General features: G+C 47.0%; 1 long non-coding RNA gene and 2 other non-coding genes across 3 annotated transcripts; all 3 read right to left on the bottom strand.

Moving 5' to 3' along the window:
• Positions 1-3: 3 nt before the first annotated feature.
• On the bottom strand, positions 4-4,561 carry LOC102280917 (uncharacterized). Its single transcript, XR_001351877.2, has 6 exons — positions 4,441-4,561; positions 3,860-3,931; positions 3,334-3,425; positions 1,684-1,780; positions 1,486-1,563; positions 4-538 (listed from the first exon to the last, which is right to left on the bottom strand). It is a non-coding gene; the product is annotated as an uncharacterized lncRNA (long non-coding RNA).
• Positions 1,919-2,003, bottom strand: LOC138983994 (small nucleolar RNA R38). The gene has a single exon (XR_011461355.1). It is a non-coding gene; the product is annotated as a small nucleolar RNA R38 (small nucleolar RNA).
• On the bottom strand, positions 3,497-3,574 carry LOC138983993 (small nucleolar RNA R38). Its single transcript, XR_011461354.1, has one exon. It is a non-coding gene; the product is annotated as a small nucleolar RNA R38 (small nucleolar RNA).
• Positions 4,562-10,122: the final 5,561 nt, after the last annotated feature.

Raw genomic sequence — 10,122 nt, 5'->3', positions numbered from 1 at the left:
AGAAATCATTGCTCTTACAACAGGTCTCAATCTGAAATCCACAAATGCTAGGAAGTCAACTTTTAAATGTTTTAATTTGCTTTAAAGTTAAGCCCAAGACACTGTAGAAACCCACTGAGAAATTTTTTTAGGCTCAACACCTGTTTCCCCTTAGTCTTCAACAGAGCGTGTACATGCAAGTTTCATTTTACAATCACTGCAGTCCCCCCACTGCACCAAGATCACCTAAATTCTGTGTGTGGTATTGCACATGTTCTTAGTTATACCTTAATTTACAAGAGGCAATCCTGAAGGAACTCATTCTAAGCCATCGATCATTTTCCTGTGTGTTTGTGTGTAAGGCAGGCTAGTGGGTCCCAAATGCCTCTTTCCAGGAGACGGTGCAAGGGCCCAGTAAAGAGCACCCACCAAGTGCTGGGGGCATTTATATTCAGACGCCCTCTGAAGTCAAACATAAGGTTCAGGGAATCCCCTGGTGGTCCAATGGTTAGGACTCGGCGCTCTCACTGCCAAGGGCCATGGTTCACCTGCGGCAGAACTGAAAAAACAAAACACAAAAAACCCCTCCAGGTTCACTTGGGTCCCGCACAACAGTCAAGTCCACTCAGCAGCAGACTGTGACCCAGCAGGCAGACCTTCCCACCTTCTGGCACGCCCTTTCACTATGTCTGCTCTAGGCTGTCGGCTGCTTAGACCAGTTTTCTAGTTCTTTAAATCCCACCCCAAATACAGCTTCCTTGGTGACCGAACAAATATGTGACCTTACATATGAAAAGCTGCACATACCTCCCAACGTCAGCGGAAAAAGAGGCAATCTGTGCCCACTTCAAGCGTGGCATTTCAATGGGAACAAAGCCCAGTGCCACTCTGCTACTCTCCTGCTCACAAGCCAGCCATGCCATTCAGACAAGAGCTGGGCTAACCCCAGGAGAGTGCCCTGCATGAACAAGGCACCTGGAAACCATGCTAGTGCCATGGTACCCCTTCTTTCCTGAATGTCAGGATACAGTAAAAAGACGAGAGATCAGATAGCCCTGAAGTGTGCTCACTGCCACAGCCGGCATACATTTTCCATTGCCGTCTGTCTCAAAGAGCGCATTCATTTTCTTGAAATATGTGACAAGCACTCTTTCATTCCACAGTAAGAGCATAAGCCAAATCTGGGCCACTTGCCCATTTCTGCCACCTCTTATAGCCTGTGCCCTCAGAGCCAAAGGGTGACAAGGCAGCCCACCACTGGTTTTCAAGTGGCAGAGGGATGGGGCCCCAGGACTGGGGTCTTGGCAGGGTACATAAGCACAACTCCCTTTGGAGTGCGTTCCATCTGATCCCTTGTAAAGCCTGAACTGCTTTTAAGAGCCCAGAGCCAGCCCCTTAAGCCTCAGAACAGATTGTTTTCCCTCAGTCGAGATGTTCAGACAGGGATAACTAACCATCACAGGCTTGCGGGGATTCTTTCGGACACGTAAGATAAAAACAGCTTACGTTACAAACAACGCGAGAGGAACGGTTTCACTTGCTTTAGGTAAAGCAGATCGGTCCTGTTACACACGCTGTGGACACCTAGCAAAGAAAACAGAATCTATGTCAAAGTCACCTTGCCACTCAGCACAACCCAAGGGCTGGGGGAAACAAAACGAACATCCACCCAGGCCTGTTCCAAAGGTTTTCTCTATTACACACGAGAGAAATTCCACGTCGGGTCCAGGGCAGCCACCACAGCACTGCAGCCAGTGTCTTTTTCTGGAGTATCCTTTTCGGCCTCAAACTGAGGCTGTACCTGGCGGGGGGAAATTGCAAAGGAAAATTCAAGAAGGTCTACACAAGTATCTCTCGGATAGCTCATTGTTAATTCAGGCATTAAACAAACAAACCAAATAAACCAGGCCTCAATTTTCTCTAAAGCAAACCTAGGAAACTGAGTCTCAGATATCCAGATTCCACACTCAAAGGCCTTTTTTCGGCCTTCAGACAGGGATAACTTCACATCATCATGGACTCAGCTCCCCACCCAGCTGCCAGTCCACAGCACTGACATCCACAGCACAAGCAAACCATGTTCTCCTTACCAAATTCCTTCCTTTCTCAGGAACTCATTCAATCTTATCTGCTTTATTAGAACGTGCTTTCCCTCACGGGCAAAAACTTTATATCTAGTGCCTAGCTGTACCCAGCGTCCCAGACCTGACACGGTGACAGTTCCTGTCCTTTTAAAGCCAGGGTCTCCCTGAGCACAAAGTGTCTAGTAGCCAAGTAAATCTTCCAGCATCTTTGAGCTGTCAGTAAAAATGTCTCAAACAGTGCAGATTACTTCTTCCAGCCAGACCACTGAAGGCCAGCTGCGCAAAGGGTGCCTGATGCCAAGAAAAATCAACACCAAGCAAGGTCACTTCTCCTTTGCTCACCTCTGTGTGCAAAACGATACCGCAGAGCGACCATGTGGCTTTCAGTTCTTTAAGATAGGGATTATAGATCTGCCCTGAGAGCTACTTAAAAATAGCCAGTACTATAACCTTGCTGTAATAAAAATCCCTGAGCTAAAAGTAGATCAGATCATCTCACTGTTCCTCCACATCTGCTCTTAAATGGCCACACGTGATCCTTGGGCCACACTCATAGAGCCATCTCACCCATCTTAGCATGGCCGGAGGTGGGGTCCAGGAACATTCTATAGGTGCAGAGCCAGATCTGAAAAGCACCACTCCTGTCTTTTAGAGATGAAGAAACAAGGTTCTGGTGTGGTTACCTGCTAACAGGCTGAGACTGGAGTCTCAATCTAACAGTGGGTTTCAACTTTAACTCTACATTTTGGGTGGGGAGTTGTCGGGGTGGTGGGGGGCCTGTCATGTGCACTACAGGGTAATTAGGGGCATTGCCTGGATCCCAGCAACACCCTCCACCCCTAGTTGAGAACCACTAGTCGAACTCAATGACCAGCTGTTCAACTATATCTCACTAAAGCTTAATAATAATGTCCCCCTTCCAAAATCACTTATAGCTATATTTTTATGGCTCTTAAAAAAAATAACCTAGTTGTGTAACTTTGGGCAAGTGAGCTCATTAATTCAGTTTACTTACTCGGGAGCAACATAGGGAAAACATCTACCTCATAGTGCTGTAACAATCACTGTGAGGGTACTTGGTGAGGGGTCTAGGAAAGAGTTCATACTACTTCTCTGGGCACTAAAAGGAAAAACTATTCAAGAAGGTCTACACAAGTATCTCTCAGATAGCTGTTAATGTCTGGGAAGACCCACACATCTCTGAAATCTAACAAGCCAACACTTAAAGGAACCATAATCTATGCAATTCTGTGAAAATTAAAACTCTTACCATTTATCTCATCAGGAGATCCTTACATCCTTACATCCCTGGATGATGGCTTTCTTGTGACTTTTTCAAAGCCCACAGCCTACATCTTTATTCTAAAAGAGAAATATGGATAACACATTAACAGGAACAAACTTATTCATTCCCAAGAACATAATTTAAAACGTTGAGCCTCAGCAAGTTAGAATTCCTCACAACAGAAGTCTTTTCAGACAGGGATAACTTTAAATCATCCTCAGCTCAACCAGTAAGGAACATTTCTAAATCTCAATCAACTTTAAAGCTCAAGTTCCAAGTCTCCCTTTTACCCGTGAATGCAGTGGCATCCACTTTGGTTTCAAAGAGCGACACCTAGTGGCCCCAATTACACTGGCACAGAGACCATCCTCATTTCTGGATTCTGGGTAGGACCCCCAACTGGTCCTGAGTCAGCCAGGATTCAGAGCTGCGGTGTGTGGCAGGCTTTAAGACCATCTCGGCTTTCTCATTTCTGTTGCCCACCCAAGTTCCTGCCTACATGCATCCTTACCTATTTCAGACTTCCATTCGTTACTTCTAAGCAGGTCTGCTGCTCACCATCTCTGCAGATGCCAAAGAAAGCCTGTGGAGAATAAAAACGTAAGCATGTTAAGGGTCGCTATAAAACTGCAGCCTTCCAAACAAAGTCTACCACGCCACTGATTATCAGCTGTAGAATTAAGCGTAAATTGATTGGGGCTGTCCTCTACGCTCTCCAACAGGAAGCCAAATATTTAGACGTTAATACCCTGGATGCGAGCTTGCCCCGTGGGAGGACCTGGGGGCCAGCAGGGCCGCGGAGCCTGGAAGCTCAGCGCTTGGGTGGCCGTGAGGCCTGGGAGGTGCGCAGGATGGAAGAGACGCTCTCCCCCAGGAGGGACGCTCCGATGCCAAAGGTGGGCTTGGGCTCTCTCTCCCTTCAGTAACAAAAACTCACACCCTTTGGAAAGTGTTTTCTCACCTCAGTTAATCCTCCCAACCACCTATGGGGGTGGGGGTTGGGGGAACCAGGCCTAGCGTCACTGTTTCGCCTTCAAGCAGCGGAAGGCCAAGTATGCTAGCGCCGTATCAAGGAATAAGCTGTTTACCCACCTCCACAGCCTTCCCTCGGCCAAAGAGCCGAAGTTGCTGGCCTTGCTGGAACCACAGCGAGGAAGCCATGACTTCCAGCCATGCAGCCCGCATCGGAAGAGGGGGCGGGTTTCCGCCTGCGCGCAAGTCTTCACGGAAGTCTCGCGCGAACTCTCGCGCTATTGAGAAAGGGCTACTGGGAAATGTAGTGTGATCGACGGCCGCTGAGGGGCGCCCGAGGTCCCGAAGCCCGGGTAAAATGGTGGCCGCCACTGGGGACAGTAGAGAGCCCAGGGCGGGAGGCTTGCTCTGTATAGAAACCCCGGCGGCTAGAAAACGAAGACCGACGGTCGTTTCGGTCACAAAGTCGCTATCTGTTGAGTGAACAGGCTGTCCCTGGCCGAGACTGGCTGGATGGTGGAGGCCGCAGAAAGTTCGAGGGGGCTTCCAGAGGAACGACTGAGGGAGCTCGGGCCCCGCCGGACTTCGTAGTTAATTGCTCGACGGATTTTATTAGAGTCATGGAGGGGGTGGTTACGTTAGTGAAGGAAAAGGAGATTCCCGGGGAATTCGTTGTTTGACGTCCCGCTCCGTTGCTCTTAGTTGGGGCGCGGGCGGCAGAGGGCGCCCGAGAGCGACGCATCGGGCCGGGCCGGGCCGGGCCAGGCTCGAAATTCCCCTGAACCCCAGGGGCGCCATGCAAAAATAATTATACTTTACGAAAAGAACAGAGTAGTGTAACACCGTCTGCTACTGCTGAGGGCTGTTTTTCAGGCAGTCACCCCGGCTTTAGTTTTGAAATTGTAAAAGGGCAAAACAACGACTAGAGTCAGAGCCAGAATGTATACCTATTTGGAAATTAAATGTGCGGACTTCCCTGGCAATCCAGTGATTGACTCTGGGCTTCCAGTGCAGGAAACACTGGTTCAGTCCTTGGTCAGGGAACTAAGATCTCACGTGCCGCATGTCCTACGACAGATAGTAATAATAATCATAATAGTAAAGTTGCAAGACCACGAAGCCTTTTCTACATCACCCTTTCCCCATTCTCACCAGCCCTTTAGCAATGATCTCAGTGGCATTTAAGTCTGGATTAAATTGTTCTGTGTGTAGTAATATGTTTCGGGGACTTATTTTCAAGTTACCACATTTGTTAATGTTTGCCTTCCTTAATTTGATTGTAAGCTCTTCAAGGCAGAAGTCTAATTTGTTTTTTTTTTTTTAATTCTTCACAGACCTAGTTGGTATTCCACTGCCTCTGCTCACAGTAAGTACTCCACAAATACAATCATTAACTCCGCAATAGCTCCGATTGTGTGAAATTGGCCCCTAAGTTTCTCTGTTTTACCCTTGAAGACAAAGTATTTTGTACAATACCAAAAGAAATAATGAGGTCTCTCCCCGCAGACTAAATGTATTTCAGGCTCTAAGTGTGGAATTTGCCAAAAGCTGCTTGTGTGTAGGCAGGTGATCTGCTGGCAAAACAGTAATGATAGCTAATGCTTTATAGCACTTACTGTGAGACATTCACTCCTTGAGTACTTTATGGATATTAATTTGTTTCATCCTCACCACTGCATGGTGAAGTGCGTTATCACTACTCCTGTTTTTACAAATGGGGAAAGAGGAACATTGAAATGTTATGTAACTTGCCCCAGTTCACACACTAGTAACTGGTGGAATCGGGGTTTGATCCTAGCTTGTAGAGTCTGTACTTTTACGATGAAGTTATACTGCACTGTGAGTATGTATATATAAATTGATCTTATATAGAAGGGTTTGGGGTTGTGGGGGAGGGGAAGGAAAACAGATTTTGTGTGTTTCCATGGGCGGTTAGGGATGAAACTGACAAGTGGGGTGTGGATGATGGGCACCTGTTCCAGTTCCCAGCCATTTTCTGGCAGGAAGAGTGAGGATGAGAGACTGCAGGAGCTGATCTGTGAAAGACGGAGGGCTCTGGGCTCCTGCGGGGCTGTCTGAAAAAGTGAAAATGTTAGTCACTCAGTTTTGTTGACTCTACAATCCCATGGACTGTAGCCTGCCAGGTTCCTCTGTCCATGGGATTTCCCAGGCAAGAATACTGGAGTTGGTTGCCATTACCTTCTCCAGAGGATGTTCCCAACGAAGGGATTGAATCCGGGTGCCCTACATTGCAGGCAAGGGGCTGTCTTGGGTCCCAGACCAATTGCCACCCAGTGTGCAGTGAGGGCTGTTCATCCCAGCTCTGGAAGGGCCACTGTGCCAGAGGACACAGTGGAGCTTTCACACCTGACAGGGCCCTTGGTAGAACAACAGCAGGCTCACGGCGGATGGGGTGTCACGGGCTGCTGGGCTGTGGCCAAGTGCCTGAGCAAAACGCAGCGAGCCCTTGTGCCCGAGTACGTGTCAGGTGCACTGCACAGGCCACCCGGAAATAACCGGGAAACACACAATGCGCCAGCGTTCCTGAATGAGGGCAAGGGCTCAGAGCTATTGAGAGGGGAATGCTAATGTTGTTGTGACTTCATTTGCTGGTGAGCTCTAGGACATTTGAATTTTACATTATTCAAGGCCAGTGTAGACCTATATTTGTTACATGGAGAGTCACACAGTCTAGAGATAAATGACAGAAGTAGATCAGAAGCTTTACAGGGCAGGAGTCCCCAGGGCTGTGCAGGGACCTTGGCTCTGATTGCAGAGGGGAAATCTGGTCAGCTGACCTGCTGCGCTCAGGCAGTCAGCTCACGGAGTTCCATTCACTGATAGGATTTCAGTTCAGTTCAGTCGCTCAGTTGTGTCTGACTCTTTCCGATCCCATGGACTGCAGCACGCCAGGCTTCCCTGTCCATCACCAACTCCCAGAGTTCACCCAAACCCATGTCCATTGAGTTGGTGATGCCATCCAACCATCTCATCCTCTGTTGTCCCCTTCTCCTCCCACCTTCAATCTTTCGCAGCATCAGGGTCTTTTCAAATGAGTCAATTCTTCACATCAGGTGGCCAAAGTATTGGAATTTCAGTTTCAGCATCAGTCCTTCCAATGAATAGTCAGTACTGATTTCCTTTAGGATGGACTGGTTGAGTCTCCTTGCAGTCCAAGGGACTCTCAAGAGTCTTCTCCAACACCACAGTTCAAAAGCATCAATTCTCCGATGCTCAGCTTTCTTTATAGTCCAACTCTCAACATCCATACATGACTACTGGAAAAACCATAGCTTTGACTAGATGGACCTTTGTTGGCAAAGTAATGTCTCTGCTTTTTAATATGCTCTCTAGGTTGATCATAACTTTTCTTCCAAGGAGCAAGCATCTCTTAATTTCATCGCTGCAGTCAACCATCTGCAGTGATTTTGGTGCCCCCAAAAATAAAGTCTGACACTGTTTCCACTGTTTCCCCAAATATTTGCCATGAAGTGATGGGACCAGATGCCATGATCTTAGTTTTCTGAATGTTGAGCTTTAAGCCAACTTTTTCACCCTGTTCTTTCACTCTCATCAAGTGGCTCTTTAGTTTTTCTTCACTTTCTGCCATAAGGGTGGTGTCATCTGCATATCTGAGGTTATTGATATTTCTCCCGGCAGTCTTGATTCCAGCTTGTGCTTCATCCAGCCCAGGGTTTCTCATGATGTACTCTGCATATAAGTTAAATAAGCAGGGTGACAATATACAGCCTTGATGTACTCCTTTTCCTATTTGGAACCAGTCTGTTGTTCCATGTCCAGTTCTAACTGTTGCTTCTTGACCTGTATATAGATTCCTCAGGAGGCAGGTCAGGTGGTCTGGTATTCCCATCTCTTGAAGAATTTTCCAGTTTGTTGTGATCCACACAATCAAAGACTTTGGTGTAGTCAATAAAGCAGAAGTAGATGTTTTTCTGGAACTCTCTTGCCTTTTTGATGATCCAATGGATGTTGGCAATTTGATCTCTGGTTCCTCTGCCTTTTCTGAATCCAGCTTGAACATGTGGAAGTTCACGGTTAATGTACTGTTGAAGCCTGGCTGGGAGAATTTTAAGCATTACTTCACTAGCGTGTGAGATGAGTGCAATTGTGTGGTAGTTTGAGCATTCTTTGGCATTGCCTTTCTTTGGGATTGGAATGAAAACTGACCTTTTCCCAGTCCTGTGGCCACTGCTGAGTTTTCCAAATTTAAGACTTGGTATTATTCAAAAACTGTCTTCCCAGGTGGCTCAGTGGTAAAGAATCCACCTGCCAATCTGCCTCCAGGAGACCCTGGAGATGTGGGTTCAATCCCTGGGTGGGGAAGAGTCCCCTGGCAAAGGAAATAGCAACCTGCTCCAGTATTCTTGCCTTGGAATTCCCGTGGATAGAGGAACCTGGTGGGCTATAGTCCATGGGGTTGCAAAGAGCGGGACACAACTGAGCAACTGAGCACACACATTTGAAACCCACATTAATAGAAAAAGAGTCTTTAAATATTGAGGTTAATGTCTTAACTGGAAAGTTGTGTTTAATTTTATGAATAAGAACACGAAGGAGGAGCAGTATTTCCCGAGCAGTTGGCTGCTTACATGGGGAGCAGTTTCGCCAGTGATATTCCCACCTGTGTGGCAGGCACCCTTAGCCCCACCACTGCCCGTCCTCCATGTGACGAACACCGCAGAGCTGCTGGGAGGCAAGCCCCGTCTCTGCCCCAAGGAGTGAGTCTTGAATAGTCTGCACCAGGCCCATGAGAAATCTCTTCCCTTCACCAGGAGTTGGTTTAGAAAATGATCTGCAGTGCAGTTCTGCCACATTTGGGAAGGTTTTCTAGTTTTGAAAAACAACAGCCTGCCTTCTGGTTTTGGGACCCCGTGAAGTAATGCCTGAGAGCATGGAAGCCATCCTGTGTCCGGAAGGGCTGCTTCCTAGGAAGAGCGGAAAGTCGGCAGTGATGGACAGAACAAGCTTGAGTCCTGGAAGATGCTTTGAGCTGCTGGAGAAGCCAGTCCCGATGTCCCCAGCCTTTAGACCTTTAGTTTGATTCAGAGACACATGTTTTTACATGTCAATATTTCTAAATGTGGGAGGCATCCTGTGAGCACTGGCATCTTAGTTTGAGTGAAATACAGAGTGGGAGATTTTAAAAAAGAAACCTCCTTATTGTTTAAGCCATCTTAAGCTGGGTGTTCATTAGAATGATATGACTCCAAATGATAGGACTGACATATCCCAAATCATCCTCTCTTTTTTGTTGGTAATTATTCTCGGGAAGAATGGGCCATGGCAAAATAAAGACGAACTGACACGATCAAATTACCATCCTGAAAAAAATAATAGCTGGTGTACAGTGTTGACTCCATGCTAGGCACTGTTTTAAGTGCCTTTAAAAAAAAAAAAAAAAACACTTTATATACTGAACCTCTGTAGTGGTCCACTGGATCTGCCTGCCAATGTAGTAGACACAGGTTTGATCCCGTGTCTAGGAAGTCTCCACATGCCGCGGGGCGACTGAGCCCATGCACCACAACAGAGTAGCCCCCTGCTCGCGACAGCTAGAAACAGCCCATATCCAGCAATGAAGACCTAGCACAACCAAAGATTAATAAATAGAAGAATATATATATTTTTAAAAACCTCTTTAATTGAGATATGAGTGACATACAAAAAGCTGCCCAAATTTAATGTATAAAACTTGATGACCCTAACCACCTTCAGTTGGCTATTTCATTTGACTCTCACAACAGCTCTGTCATTATCCTTCCGTTTTTCAACTCAAGTGCA

Source organism: Bos mutus, chromosome 19 (genome assembly GCF_027580195.1).
Source record: "Bos mutus isolate GX-2022 chromosome 19, NWIPB_WYAK_1.1, whole genome shotgun sequence".
Classification (NCBI taxonomy): domain Eukaryota; kingdom Metazoa; phylum Chordata; class Mammalia; order Artiodactyla; family Bovidae; genus Bos; species Bos mutus.
Note: the sequence above shows the minus strand (reverse complement) of the source record. Positions and strands in the feature narration are given on the sequence as shown.